This window comes from Carettochelys insculpta, chromosome 2 (genome assembly GCF_033958435.1).
Source record: "Carettochelys insculpta isolate YL-2023 chromosome 2, ASM3395843v1, whole genome shotgun sequence".
NCBI classification, from domain to species: domain Eukaryota; kingdom Metazoa; phylum Chordata; order Testudines; family Carettochelyidae; genus Carettochelys; species Carettochelys insculpta.
In genome coordinates this window covers 239,981,524-239,997,491 of record NC_134138.1, presented here as the reverse complement: position 1 = coordinate 239,997,491, position 15,968 = coordinate 239,981,524, and the positions used below count along the sequence as shown (strand labels likewise).

Genomic DNA, 15,968 nt, shown 5'->3' with positions numbered 1-15,968 from the left:
GTGTGTGTGTGTGTCTGTGTACACACATTTGCTTGTTCTCTAGCCCTCCTCCACTTGGGAGACTAATAACGCACAATTTTATACCACGTGAGCATTCTGTGACCATTTAGATTACACGATGATTGTTGGTGGTTGTATATATGTATAAATGGTATTCTGTTGTTCTAAGTCCACAGTTCATTGTTTACATGTCTCTAAGCTTTATGTCTGAATCTCATAGGAAAGGTATCTTGTTTTTTGGGGTGTGGAGGGACTGGGTTTGCCTGGATTCTGTTTAGTCACCACATCTCTGTCTTTATCAGTGTAGCAAATACAGTATGCTGACAGCTCCTTTTCTGTCATTGCTGACAGATGAAAGCTCTTCTGCTTCCTTAATTTTAGGTGTTTGTTTTTAAAATATCATGACACTGTCATACTTTAGTTTTTTTATAGCTATCTTCAATCTCATTTATTGAAAACAGTATTTGGAAGCATACACTATTTATAGAAATATAATTTTCTATAGATTTCTGATTTTAGAGTCCCAGAATTATCCAAAAAGTGGAAGAGGTGTCCTGTAGTCTGAGTGTAAGCAGTTTCTTTTGGCTACATGTTCTAAGCATATCCTTGTCACAGAAGTGTAGGAGCAAACTGAAGTTCAGTAATTTCACCATAAATGTCTAAACCAAGGGAAACGTGTACAAACCTTTTCTTGAGATTTATCTGTGGGTGACCTGCCAAGTCCACAATACCTGACTGTAACATTGTTTACAACCTGGTCTTAGCTCATTTTCTGCCTCTCAAAAATATGGACATTGTTTGGCATAAGAGGTTGTGCTGCTGATCGAGTCAGAACTGGTGTGGGTTGGCAGGGCTGTAGTGTCTCACCTCTACTGTTTACTGGAACAAATTTTTCTTTTAACACATGCATTTCAAGGTGTAACATATGACTCTTCCAATATTTCATATTATGATCTTGTACTAGATTCTTACTTAGGATGCAGAGCAATAGCCCATTTCTGTTAGATTCTGTGCCATGCATAATGTCAGACTTTCAGGTTTATTTCTAAAAAGTTGTATCTCAATCAAGATTTATAACTTTAAATTTGTAACTAGGCTGCAGTGATCATGAGATGATAGATTTCAAGAGCCTGACAAAAGGAAGGAAGGTGAGCAGTAAAATACAGACCCTTGATTTCAGAAGAGCAGATTTCAACTCCCTGAGAGAGCTGATGAGCAGGATCCCCTGAGAATCTAATATGAAAGGGAAAAGAGTTCAGGAGAACTGGCAGTATTTTAAAGAGGTCTTATTGAATTCACAGGAGCAAACCGTTCCAATACGCAGTAAGAAAAGCAAATGTGATAGGCAACCAGCTTGGCTTACCAGGGAAATCCTTGGTGAGCTTAACTCAAAAAGGTTGCATATAAAAAGTGAAAACTTGAATAGATGACTGAGGAGTATAAATATATGGCTGGAAAATGCTGGGGTGTACTCAGGAAAGTGTAATTGGAACTGCATCTAGCAGGGAATGAAAAGAGGAACAAGAAGGGTTTCTACAGGCATGTTAACAATAAGAGGGTATCAGGGAAGGCATGGGGTCAGTTACTGGATGAGGGAGGTAACCTGGTGACATCATGTGGGAAAGGCTGAAGTACTCAATGCTTTTTTTGCTGCAGTCTTCACGGACAAGGTCAGCTCCCAGATTATGGCACTAGGCAGTGCAGTATGGGAAGGAGATGTGCAGCCCTTGGTGGAGAAAAAACATATTAAGAGCTACTAGGAAAGCTAGACACACACAAATCCATGGGTCTGGATTTAATGCATCCAAGGGAATGCATACTGAGGGAAATGACAGAGGTCATTGCAGAGCCTTTGGCCATTATCTTTGAAAACTCATACAGATCGGGAGAGGTCCCACTTGATTGGAAAGAGGCAAATGTAGTGCCCGTCTTTAAGAAAAGGAAAGAAGGGCAATCCAGGGAACTAGAGACAGGTCAGCCTTACTTCAGTCCCTGGAAAAATCATGGGGGTGTAGGGGATCCTGATGAATCTATTTTGAAGCACTTGAAAGAGGAAGGAGTGATCAAGAGTAGTCAGCATGGATTCACCAGGACAGATCATGCCTGACTAATCCGATTAGCTTCTATGATGAGATAACTGGCTCTGTAAATGTGGGAAAGTCAATGGGTGTGATATACCTTGACCTTAGCAAAGCTTTTGATATAGTCTCCTGCAACATTCTTGCCTATAAGTTAAGGAAGTAGGGATTGGATAGATGACTGTAAGATGGATAGAAAGCTGGCTAGACAGTTGGGCCCGGTGGGTAGTGATCAAGGGCCCAGTGTCTGGTTGGCAGTTGGTTTCAAGTAGAGTGTCCCAAGGAGCAGTTCTAGGGCCAGGATTGTTCAACGTCTTTATTAATGACCTGGGTGAGGGGATGGATTATACCCTCAGGAAATTTGTGGATGACATCAAGCTGAGGGAGAGGTAGATACATTGGAGGGTAGGGATAGGGTCCGGAAGTGACCTAGACAAGTTGGAGTATTGGGCCAAAAGAAATCTGAGGAGGTTCAACAAGGTCAAGTGCAGAGTTCTGTATGTGGGATGGAAGAATCCCAGGCATGGTTACAGGCTGGGGACTGACTAGCTAAGTAGCAGTGAAGCAGAAAAAGACTTGGGGATTACAGTGGATGAGAGGCTAGATATGAGTTAACTGTGTGCCCTTGTAGCCAAGAAAGCTAACGGAATATTAGGGTGCATTAGGAGAAGCATTTCCAGCAGATCTAAAGAAGTTGTTATTCCCCTCTATATGGCACTGGTGAGGCCACATTTGAAGTATTGCATCCAGTTCTGGGCCCCCCAGTATACAAAGGATGTGGCTGTATTTGGAGGGCATTCAGTGGAGGGCAACAAAAATGATTAGGGAGCTGGAACACATGACCTATGAGGTTATTTAGTTTTCAGAAGAGAAGAGTGAGGGGCGATTTGATAGTAGCTTTCAGCTTCCTGAAAGGAGGCTCTAATGAGACAGAGTGAGGCTGTTCTCCGTGGTGCTGAATGGCAGAACAAGGAGCAATGGTCTGAAGTTACAGAGGGAGAGATGTAGGTTGGATATTAGGAAAAACTATTTCACCAGGAGGGTGGTGAAGCACTGGAATGCATTTCCTAGAGAGGTGGTGGACTCTCCATATCTAGACGTTTTTAAGTCCCAGCTTGACAAAGTCCTGGTGTGGATGCTTTGGTTACAGCTGATCCTGCTTTAGGCAGAGGGCTGGACTAGATGACTTCCTAAGGTCCCTTCCAGTCCTAGGAGTCTATGATTCTATGAACTTATACATTCTGAAAGCACATTTATTATGAGAAAAGGTTTATGCTTTCTGTATATGTTGACTGATTAAAATAATGAAGCATGGTAATATGTTAGCATGTGTAGTTCTCTTTATTTCTTTTTCCTTCTACGACTGTCTCTGTACTCTTACTGATTGTAAAATTCTCACAGCAGACTCTACCTCTGATTTTTGTCTAGTCACTACTTCTGGTGCTGTGTTCAGTCTAGAAAATACAGCACTAGGCTGAGACTTGGGAAATCTGTGTTTTGTTCCTCACTCTGACTTTGGCTTGCTGGGTGACCTGGGGCATATCACTTTGCCTTTCTGTCCCTCTATTTCTACTTCCATGAATGGGAAGGTGATACTGACATCTTTGGTAAAGTGTGATGTAAGAGGGAGGTATAAAATACTTCACCATTTGTTATAATAACTAAATTAGTGTCTTTCAGCCATCTTCTACCTTCTTAATCTCCATAAATAAAATCATGTAGTAAGCATGACTGTTCCAACTCTGTGCTGTACATCTTGGACAAGTAGCTTTTTAAACAGCAGAGGCCATTTGCATGTAGTGGCAGTGGTGCTGTTTGACTTAGAAGAAGTAATTAATCTCTCTCTCTGAATTTCAGGTGGAGAAGGCATTTGGCTTACAAGGGATAGTGTTCTGGGGCCTTGCAGGGGAAAAAGAAGTCTAAGTATTTAGATATCAATGGGTGGACACAGTATAACTAGAAGTGGACAGGTTTCAGAGGCATAGCCATGATAGTTTGTTTTTGTGAAAACAACAAGCAGTCTGATGGAACCTTTAAGACTAACAAATTTATTAGGGCATAAGATTTCGTGAGCTACAAGTCAGTTCTTCAGAGGCTTGAAGAGAAAAGGAAAACAGAAGAAAAAGGATGCAGAGATGGGAGTGTAACATCATTGTTATAGTCTGGGGGCTGACTGGCTCAGCAGCAGTATGATGGAAAGAGACCTAGGGGTTATGGTAGATGAAAGGCTGGATATGAGTAAACAGTGTGCCCTTGTAGCCATAAACGCTAATGGCATACTAGGGTGCATTAGGAGGAGCATTTGAAACCGGTCTAGAGAAGTTATTGTTCACCTCTGTTTGGCACTGGTGAGGCCACATCTGAAATATTGTGTCCAGTTTTGTCCCCCTCCCCCCCAGTATAAAAAGGATGTGGATGTGCTGGAGCAGGTTCAGCAGAGGGCAGCAAAAATTATCAAGGGGCTGGAGCACAAGACCTCTGAGGATAGGGTGAGGGTGTTGGGCTTGTTTAGTTTACAGAAGAGAAGACTTAGAGGTGATTTAATAGCAGCCTTCAACTTCCTGAAGGGGAGGTCTAAAGAGGAGGGTGAGAAACTGTTCTCAGTGGTGTCAGATGGCAGAACAAGTATTAATAGTCCGAAGTTAAAGAGGGAGAGGTGTAGGTTAGTTATTAGGAAAAACTACTTCACCAGGAGGGAGGTGAAGCACTGGAATGCGTTGCCTAGAGAGGTGGTGGATTCTCCATCCCTCAAGGTTTTTAAGTCCCAGCTTGACAAGGTCCTGGCTGGGGTGACTTAGTGTGGGTTGATCCTGCTTGAGTCAGGGGGCTGAACTTGAGGACCTCCTGAGGTCCCTTCTAGCCCTATAATTCTATGATTTTATGGGAGTGTAACATCAGTGCTAATTAAATCAGGGTGGGTGTGGCTTACCTCCAGCGGTGATGAGAAGGTGAGAATACCTGAAGGGAAATTATTTAATGAGAGAGCCATTCTGTGTCTGTATTTAAACTTCTTTTCATGGTGTCAAATTTACATATGAATCCCAGATCAGCATTTTCATGTTGTAGTCTGTTTTTGAAGGTTGTTTTTGTTTTTGTTTTTTTGCATAAGAATGGCAACTTGCAAGTCAGTAACTATGTATCCAGGGAGGTTATAGTGCTCCCCCACTGTTTTTTGTGTGTTACCATTCTTGATGTATGAATTGCCCACTTGTTTTTCTTTTGAGTGAACAGTCTGGTTTGTCCCATGTACGTGGCCGAGAGGCATTGCTGGCACATGAAGGCATATATCACGTTAGTAGATGTGCATGTGAACAAACCATTGGTATAGCTGATGTGCTTGGTTCTGTGATGGTATCACAAGGGTAGATGCGTGGACAGATCAGGCAGTAGAGTTTTTTGCAGGGATTGGTTCCTAGGTTAGTGTGTCTGTTGTAAGGTGTGAAGCTGTTGGTATTCCTGAGGGTTTTTTTTTTTTCCTCTTCAGACATCTGATTCAGTGAGTTGTATCTCATGAAAGGGTATGCCCTAATACATTCATTAGTCCTAGAAGATAACAATTTATTTGAATGACGAGATGGGGAAGGGATCTGGTGAATTGGTGTAATGATATCTTCATGGGGGGGGTTGGGAAGTATGGACAAAGGCGAGAAGGAAAGGACACATAGGCAACATGACAGGAGTCACTAGTGAAGGAAGTAAAATGTTGACTTGGAAGAGAGCAAGACTTATTAGTAAACTGCATTCTTCAGAACTATTGATGAAGATTCCAACCGGTATTGCTGAGCATGGCATTATTCAGCGTTTGAGTCAGTGAGGGGTAGAACAGCAGCCTGTGTTTGTTTTTAGAAGGGACGACCTGTCCGTACTGTAAATAAGAAACAAAGAAAACACATATATTCTTGTCTAAAAGGAAACACACCTTACACAGTGCATTGGTTCTCTTGATTAGGAGGCATGTCTCTAAATGCAGTATGTGTGAATGATGAATGCAGGAAATGGCTGAGGGTGGGTGAATGAAATTCACAGTTTGTTTTTATCATTTGTCTCTCCAAACCCAGTTCATGAGGAATGGCGGTGGGCAGTCATAGATAAACTTTAAAGAGGGGTTGGCATTTTTTCCCCCTAGCATTTAAAAGGTTATGTGCAGCAGTGTGAGACAAATCATGATTCACGGCAACAACAGAGTTGCAGTCAGTTATATAAATTGCCAAGGAAGCACTAAATCTGTCAGTTTGTGTATTCTGACCATTTAACAATTGGAATGATGCTGGAAAGAAAGCTGAAAAGAAACAAGGAACCAAAACAAAGTGGCAGATGCAGTTAGTAAGATCAATGGTTTGTGTTTTGAAGTTCATTGTTTGGCCATCTCAGTGGACCACAGAGTGTGTGATGCTATTTCAAAGATTACAGTGAAAGGGTAGCGGAGCACCAAGTGAAAGACTAGTGTGTGGCACAAAGTCGCTGATAAAACTGCACTTATTTGTGACTGAAGAATAGCAGTAAGTGATTTGGTGACTGAGAACACAACCTGTCAATTTAGTTTCACTCATTTAAGGCATAGCAAATAGAGTAATAAACCAATAACATTTTAGCATAATGATATCCTTCTGTTAGTCTAAAACCTCCACAGTTGACTCGCTCACTAGTCTGGGAGAAACCATTAAGAATCAACTTTTTCCAGTCTGGGTTTCGAAACCGGTTAGCTTTTACAAATGACATTGACTGTTGTATTAACTGATCAAATAATTTACCTATATTAAGAAAAATACTAAGCTTGTGACTGTGACTTTGGTTTGTATTTGCAAATCTGAACATTTCTTTCCCAATTAAAGTCTTTTGGAAAGCTCTGTGAATCTGGCCTTTTTTAACTTGAAAATCGCATGAGCACTACCTTCCAAAGTGTAGGCTATCTTGTACGATAGGTTTTTGTTTCTCTTAGGCTACCTCTAAGCTAGTGAGTTTTTTTGAAAAAGCTGGGGCTCTTTCAAAAATTACCGTGGAGTGTCTATATACAAAACACGTTCTTAAATCAGAAGAATGCAGCACTTTTTCTGGCAGCCCTCTTCCTCTCCCAGATGAGGAAGAGCACCCTTTTCTGAAAGAGTCTTTCTGGGGTGGAAAACGTACGTAGACTCCCTAAAAGCCCTTTTTTCCAAAAGAGCAGTCCTCATGGCACCAGATTTTTCTCTCTCTGTCCCTTTCTTTCGAAAGAACGGGGGCTATGCATACACTCTGTCGAATGAGCAGATCAGTTTTTTCGATCCACTTTTTTTGTATGTGGGTGCGCTGTTTCAGAAGAAGTTTTGTCAGAAGAATTGCTTTCGAAGGATCGCTGTATTGCAGAGGTAGCCCTTAGAGTGCAGGGAAACTGAAAAACCTCAGATAATTCACCTTTCACTTCTTAATTTTTTAAATAGCACAAGAAATCTTGTTGAAAATCATCTATTCCTGAGAGTATCTGCTGTTTGAAAGCACTTTAGACAATCCCGGTCTGAAATTTTATAAATGAAAATTGTAATGTGCAGAATAGTGTAGTTACTAAGTTTTTTTTTTATGCACGTGGGACTTTTCACATACAAATGGATGGGGTCAGTGTTTCAGACGCACCATTGGCTTCAGGCTTTCCAAAACTGACCCCTAAAATCAATAATTTAGACAGTTCTTAAAACTAATCTTTTTCATGTACATAGCTATCGTCTTGTAGTACACATTACATTAGACTATATCCACGGTTCGTGTAATATATGCAGAAATCTGTATGTAGTTGTGCTCAGTTCTCTCACATCATAACTTCGGGTGGTGAATTTCTTTTTGGTTTCATCAAATAAGCAGAATTTGGCCTGGTCAGTACTTGAATAGGGGGTATCCATATCCATCATGTGACCACTATCACACTTTCTTGTTTATTCACGGGTTTATCATCAGTGGACAATTGGAAGTTGGAAGAAAACAAAAGGTGGGCAGTCTACTAATATTGAAGCCTGGAAAAGAGATTGTTGCAGAAATGGTTTGCTGCTTATTTTAGACATTTTGGGAGAATTGGCCGAGAAGATAGGCAAGAAATGTTACAACAAACAAAAACAACAAACATTATGAAATTTCCTTTTATTCTTGAAATTTAAAAAACTTTTTGGTCAGCTTTATGTGCTAGTTTAAAACTGCTGTGGCTTTTCTCTTCAGAAAAGCAAACTAAACAAAATGAGTTGCCCTTTTAAAAAAAAAAAAAGTATTTCTGTGAAACGTATCTCAAACTTCTTAACTATCTACGTAAAACATAACTGCATCCCCACCAGCAACACATCACTCTTCTCAGGAGTGCTGTTTTGTATAAATGCAGTGTCTTTGTTCTTGTAAGAAGCCTGGGGTCACTGGTATACCAGCTTCTAAGCTGCTTCTTCGGGGTGGCCATGTGATACCTATCATTCAAAAAAGTCATCCTCAATATGTGCTCCAGACTTGCAAGTCAGGTGCAGATAGGGGAACAGCATGGTTATTACTACACTGTGAGATAATATCAATTTTAGTGCATTTAGCCCGATTTTATCACATGCCTGTCTTCACTGTAAATTCCATTAGCTCGATTTAGGGTGCACTAAAATCAACATAATATTGATATCATATCATCATAGTAACCTGATGGGTATAGTGTTCAGTTTGAATTTAAAATTCCAAATGAAGTGTAGTGAAAAAGCGCCATGGTTTTAAATTGAATTCATTAGCCTCCAGAGATGTCCCATATGTGCCTCACAGTTCTCCACTCTGGTCTCTTCCATCTCCATTTCTCTCAGGTGCAGAAGAATTAGACAACAGGAATACCATTTCAGTTCGGCTCCTGGAAGCCCATGGCTGTAGGATCATGAGAAGCTGAAAAGCTTTTCTTTTTGTTTGCTAGTGGCATGACTGTGGGATTTGTGGGTCTGTGTCTACCTCTACTAGCTGCCTTTTTTTTTCCTGCACTGTCTGGTGTTGGCCATTGCACCCCCCAACATACACACCATGTGGCAGCTAGGCTGTGGGTGGGGATTGTGATTGTTTGATAGGACGAGAAACTTCTTTTCAGCCATTTACATGTTTTCCTGCCCCCCACATCCTCTCCTTTCCGTCCCTGAGAGGCGCCACGCATTCCGAAACTCTTCCTCGCCCGCGTCACGTGGCAGCTAGTCTGTGGGTGGGAGTTGTGTTTGGATGGGAAACTTCTTTTCAGACACTTACGTTTTGCCCTGACCCCTGCAGTCCCTTCCTCTGGAGGCGCCACGCAATCTGGAACTTTCCCGCACCCAGCTGCATCACGTGGCTTGACCCCGAACCGATAAAAGGATGTGCTGTGCAGGGTACCAACCAGCTTGCGCACAGCGAGGATCCTGTAGCTGGCCAGGGCAAGTCTCCCTAGGCGGCCTCAGTTTTTGGGCAACAGAAGAAAATACTTTGTTACTAGAGTAGCTGTCCTCTCAGAAGGCCAAAGGGCTAGCTATATTCAGGGGTCTTCTAGCCGCCCGGGGGAAGTCTCCCTCGGCAGTCATGATTTTCAGGTGCTGGCTATAGCTGAGGGTCTTCTAGCCGCCGGGTGGAAGTCTTCCTCGGCAGACGCTATTTTCGGTCTGATTGTAGTTGGGGGTCTTTTACCCGAGCCGTAACTGTTTCAATGATTCATTGCAGTTTCAGTGTAGCGCCCATGTCGACTTAAACAAGTTCTTGTTCTAAGGATCTTCTTTTCCAGGAGGTCTACGTCGTTACCAGGTCCAAACCTAGATCCAACAGTGACACTGTTCATAGGGGCAGGTGGTGGGCCTCCCTGGGAGGTCATGATTTTCAGGTGCTGGCAGTACTCTGGGGTCTTTTAGCGATCCAGGGGAGCTCTCCATTGGCGGCCACGATTTTTGAGGGCTGGCAGCTGTCCAGCGAAAGTCTCCAGCAGCTGATGTAGTGGGAGATCAGGGGCAGCAGAGCATCAAGGGCCCAAAGGCAGGGGCTGGGACCAGACTTGCCCTCCAATGGATCATCATTAAAGGATTTAAACTGTTCTTATTCCAATGTGGCAGCCGTTTCTCAGGCTCCCTCTCCATGATTAACCCCTGGTTCTGTGTTACCTGTAGGCACAGAAAGTGCCATCGAACATTGATCAGGCGGACAGTCAGCACAATGCCTGTGCGTACTTAGATGTACATTTCTAGATTATGGATTAGGTGCAAAGGTTTTGCAGTGGTTGTAAGGATGAAAATTCTTGTCCTGAGGGTCAGACCCTCCTGGATAAAGGGTCGTTTATTTAACGTGGCAGGGGAATGAGGGAAATGTAGGAAATGAAAAGTGGGAAGATGTCATCAGTTACCCACATCCACTTGGGCATTTTTTTCCCATGCTGCACCAGTGAAAACAGCTAGAATGCTACGGGGCTCAGGGAACTGTGAGATCAATTCCCACGATACACTGCTGCAGCAGCTGATTAAAGCTACTTGTGTGTGGCAGCAGTAAGTTGATTTTGTGGGGAGCTTGTGAGCCCGTGAGGATGCTCAAAATCAAATTGATAAAACCCAGCATTAATAAATTGATTTTAATATATTTGATTTTAGCTCGCAGTATATACGCAGTCCATGAAAAGCCTCACTGAACTTCCTGATATCATCCTTGGCCTGTGGATAGCTACAAGAATTTATCTTTTGAGGCCATCAGCCTGATCTTTATTAGTTTAAAATATAATAGAAAAACAGATTTAATGATTTGCATCAGAGTGTGCATTTGAGAGAAGAATGTTAAGAAATGTTTGAATAATACAGTTGTGTTGCTTATTACGAAATGTAGACATGTTTTTCATTTGAAGGTAAGTGTAATAGCTGAGACAACTCTCAACTCCTACCTTGAAACTGATTCAATGTCAACCTGATAGCATTCTCCTGTTGAAGGGACAATGTGCGGGAGTCTTGGGTGCGTGCATAGTTTTAGATGTTGGTAAAATGTGTAGGCCATTTGAAGTTGAGTTTAGTTTCTGATCTTATAAGTCCACACTATTGGATGTTTTGTTGCAACTTTTTGATATTAATCTTCTTTGACATCATGTTAATTTCATTTTCTTCCAGGAAAAAATGCTAACCACAATCGATCGTCCTGTGACAAAATGTTCTTTGATTCTTATTGTTATGCATACATTTGGCAAGGGCCATCGGTATACTAAATGAGACCACAATAAGTCACTAAACTTGTGAAAATGTGCATCAAAATGTTGTTAAAGAAGTTGAAATATTCCAAAATAATATTTGGCCATTCTAAAAGCTCACTGATACTGTTTTTAACATCTGAATTTGATTAAAAATTCAGTTTCACTTGCACCATGAATGGCTGGTAACAGAATTTTGTCAAGACTTTAGTTTTCTTTAGATAGCTTTAAAAAGGGAGCGGGGGAATTCAGATGAATCTCTTGGATTCTTGTCAGAATTCTGTTTCTTCTCCAGTTTCCCCTTATCTGCCCACACAGTGGCATCAGCATGGTTGCCTTGGTACCTGCTCCTGAAAGATTTGTGCGGTGGAGTTTGGCTGCTTAAATAGCATGATTTGTCATCTAGAAGTACAAGTCATTAACACAATGTTTGTTTAGCGGTGCCTTGTGTGCTACATTGAAGTTCTTATTTCATGACTTTAATTTATGAATGCTAATATGTTCACTGATTTGCTAGTCATACTTCTAATACTGGATTTGTAGATATTTGAGAGTAGACATCAGCAAGGGTTTTCCCCTTCTTGGAGTTATAACCAGTGATTCTAGTTTTATTAATCTTTAAATAATTTGAAATATGAAACCTTGAGTTTGTCTAGTTAGCTCAATTTCATTTTCCTACCATGCTTACTGCCTGAAGTATTGTATACTGGAGAAGTTCTGTATTGCATGCATTTTGTTGTTTTTCTAAGGCTCATCTTCAGCCTGGACACATTTTTCAGTCAAGTCCCTTAATGTCTGATTTTCTGTTTGTGTTGGTATTGTGACTTTTGCTGACCTTCATTATGATGTTTGAATTTAATATAAATATCTGGAAGAAGTATTTCAAACCAAGTGACTTTAATCCTATGAAAGGGTCAAGTAGAACAGCATTGGGACTGAAGTTTTCTATCCACAGAACAGAAACAAGGCTGGTAGCAGTAGTGCTGGTTTGGATTGCATCACCCACCTTGTCTTGCAGCATATAAGGCTTGGATTGCGGTCAGCTGAAGGCCCAATCCTTCCCTAGCCTCCCTATTTCTGCAAACAGAATAGGTGTTACAAGTGCAGGTGAATAGTTGAATAAACTAGATTTAACAATAATAACCTTAGCACTCAGTCTGTTTAATTTAGCAAAAAGCAGATTGAGAGTTCAGAGTGTAGCTATTGTGACAGATGCAGACCAAGTGACTGCAGTATTCTTGTAGAAGCTTAACATACTGGCCACTGGATGAATAGTTTTTTGTTCCATTAGGGTATGTCTACACTAATTGCCTTATTTCAGAATAAAGTGTTCCAAAATAGCTTATTTCAAAATAACATTGCTACATACAAAATGCATTTTGAAATAGCACTTATCTCTTTTGAAATAAGACACACAGAGCCTATTTCGAAATAGAGTCATTGGACACACGCTGGCTTATTTTCTGTCTTTACCGTTCTTATTTCAAAATAGTTATTTCAGGTGCTATTCCTTATAGAATGAGGTTTACCATTTCAAAAAAAGCCAACCACTATTTCAAAATAATTCTGAAATAGCAGCTGCGTTGTGTAGGCACTAGGATAGAGACTTTGAAATGACGGCTGTTATTTGAAATAATTTAGCTGTGTAGACCTACCTTGAGTGACCAGGGCTGGGGCAGTTCGAGAGCAATCAGGTATGGACTAGAACCAGGGAAGTCAAGCAGCTGGCATGAATTAAGACCCTTGGAGTCAATTAAGACTTGCTAGAAGTAATTGAGTGATGGGTAATCAGCACACCCTCAGCTCCTTAAGCACCTGCTGGGACTAGATTAAAAAGCTTCCTTTCAGACAGGATGGCATGCTTAGGAGTAAATTGGTGCAATGTGGAAGAGCTGGGAGGATGTGTGTGGTCAGGTAGCGGGAGGAAGATGCTGGGAGGGACCATATGGGTAAGTCACCCAGAGAAGGGCTATAGCTGTGTTAGTGAAGGGAAAAACTACCTGTTGCTACTTCCATAAGGATCCCTGGGCTGGAACCTGAGAAGTATAGGGTGGAACTGGGTTTTCCCCAGCTCTGCATACAGGACTATAAAGACATTCCCTGAAAGAGGGGACTGGGACTAAGGTGGGGTCTCATACCAAGCCCATTGACTGGCCTTTGATGAAGGTCGGCTGTGATCCTTGCCTCCAGAATGGGGCAGAGGCTAGGTTGAGGGTCTTGATGAGCCTCTGAGGCAAGCCTTAACCAGCTAGGAGGGCAGGACTACCCAGGAGAAAGCCAGAGCTCTGCCACACTACAAGTTGAACCTCTCTAGTCTGGCATCCTGGGGACCTGACTGGTGCCAAACAAGAGAATTTGCTGGACCACAGGAGGTCATACTGTCTAGCAGCATGACCAACGCTTCCAGTGATTACTGGGCTCTTTGAAGACATTTAGGGGTAAATTACAGCAAACTAATAGCACAGAACACTGAGCCAGGACTGGTAGCTGTAAATAGCCTTTCTAGGACCCTGGGAAATTTGGCCACAGCAACAAGTGGTTATCCAGCTAACTAAAATCATGCCGGATTACAGATGTTGCCAGACAAGTGAATGCCAGATCAGGGAGTTTGACCTGTATGCTAACGAAGAGAAAACACTGGGTAGTAAAGTCAACTCTGTCTTAACTGTCATTCTATCATTGTGAACTTTCAAATAACTGGCATTCTAACCATAAGGAAAGTTTAGTTACATTTTCCATAAGTACTGTATAGTGAAAGGCAATACAAATAAACACAGCAAATACAGTATGAGTTTACAGTGTACAATGCTACTGTTGGTATATAAAGTACTCTGCATACATTTGTGTTTTGTTTCTTAATATCTAATCTTTTTTTTTTCTTTAGTGTTACTAGGTATACCTCTGTATTATCCAGAATATTTGAATGTCCTGCAGCCTCTTGGTCCCAGGGCTGCTGGATATGAAAGAGTTTGCTGTAAAATCCTTTTCATTTAACTGAGAAAGGTATAAGAAAAACCACTGGCTGTAAGCTAAAAGTAGGCAATCTCAAATTAAAAGTTAGGTGCATTGCTAATGGGGAGGGAAGTCATGGATTCTTAATTTTGTTTTCAAATCCAGTCTGGATTCCTTTCTGTTCTTCATCCAAACACAAGTTACACTTCAGTCAAATACAAATTATTGGGCTCAGCACAGAGGTGACTGGGTGAAATTTAGTGTCCTGTGGTATACAGGACAAACTAGATGTTCTTCTGGGGTTAAAAGCTATGACTCTATTAATTCATTGAAACTGTTCTCTCATGTGGGCCTTGAAAGTTGTAAGCGTGCCTCTACAGTTTCATAATTTTTGTGCTTGGATTGCTCTAGTTTCTGATAACTAAAAAAATGCAGTTTAGTTCCAAGCTTTAGTATCAGAGTCTCTGATCATTTAGACTTCTTTCCAAAGCATGTCTTCCAGTCTTGCTGTCCTGGTGAGGGCCTCAAGAACATGTCCACCATAATCAGTTCCTCTGATAAATGTCCTGCTTCCTTGGACATGAGGAAAGGCAGATAAAGCAGTTACTTGTTCACTTTTCTCTCAACCAATGTGATGTGTTTGATTTCTCAGGGATATGATTTGTATGGTTTTTTTAACTTGAACTATTTTCCATAAGCATTTATTTTTCTTATTTAAGGTCAATTTCAGTCTAAGCAAAAATTGCGCTCCCTCTTTCTTCAAAATGTTGGTGAATCCATATGTCACTGTTGCATCTTCTGTGGTAAAAGATCTTCAGAGCAAAGTTACAAAAGCATAATGATAATATGTAGTATCACACCATCTGATGGTGCTTCAGTCTAACTTGATTTTAAAAAGGTGATATTTTTTAATGATTAGAAGCTCATTAACGAGCAATGCATATTTTAGACATATGTCATGGAGTTATAGGTTTGTTTATCATATTGAATATTTTGATTTGTATTTTATCTGATGCCAGAAAAGACTGAATCATACACCACATATGCGGAAGTAATGTTTCCATGGAGCTGTCTTATTGCTACTTTATAATAACCCCTCTGTCTCTTTGTTACTAAACTTTCAAAAGTGATAGAGAGCTTCAAATTAGACATACTTTTACCCTTCATAGAGCACCATGTAAATTGCTAATCCACAGCCTGTAAATGTTCAGGCTTGCTTAAAAATTATTCTTTCTTGTTAAAACTTTTGAGAATTCAAAGCAGTTGTTAGATTTTTTAAAAAAAAAATTAAACTTAATATTGAGGTCATTCATGGTTAAGTGTCTTAGTACCTATTTTATGCCATAGTATTGAAGATACTTCATCCATCCCACATTTAAGCCAATTCTTCTCTTGCTACTGAGAGAAAAGCACATAGGACTGAAGTAATAAAAATTATAAACCCCAGAGTGTAAAGCAAAGCTAAAACAAACTAGGACAGACACATTTTTTACATATAACGGAAGTTTAGGTTTTATGTAGTAGCTTGATCCCTTACTTAGCCTTTAATAAAATTGGATTCAAGGGTATGTATATCTAAATATAAAATAAAATTAATATATTTCCTCAAATTTGTGTGTCAGTGTGTGTGTGAGAGAGCGTACTCTGAGTTGTAATAGAAAAGAACATTTAAACTTAAATTTTAATGCCACCTGTAAGAAAAATTGGCTTGATAACACATAAGGACTCATTTTTGAAGTCACTAGAGTAGCATACTGCCTGAAAAGTGGGGGAGAGGGACATTGTGAGGG

The 15,968-nt window shown here is 40.8% G+C and overlaps 1 protein-coding gene across 2 annotated transcripts in view; it reads left to right on the top strand.

Moving 5' to 3' along the window:
• RSU1 (Ras suppressor protein 1) overlaps window positions 1–15,968 on the top strand; it is a 179,519-nt gene that overhangs the window by 67,979 nt on the left and 95,572 nt on the right. The window lies entirely within an intron of this gene.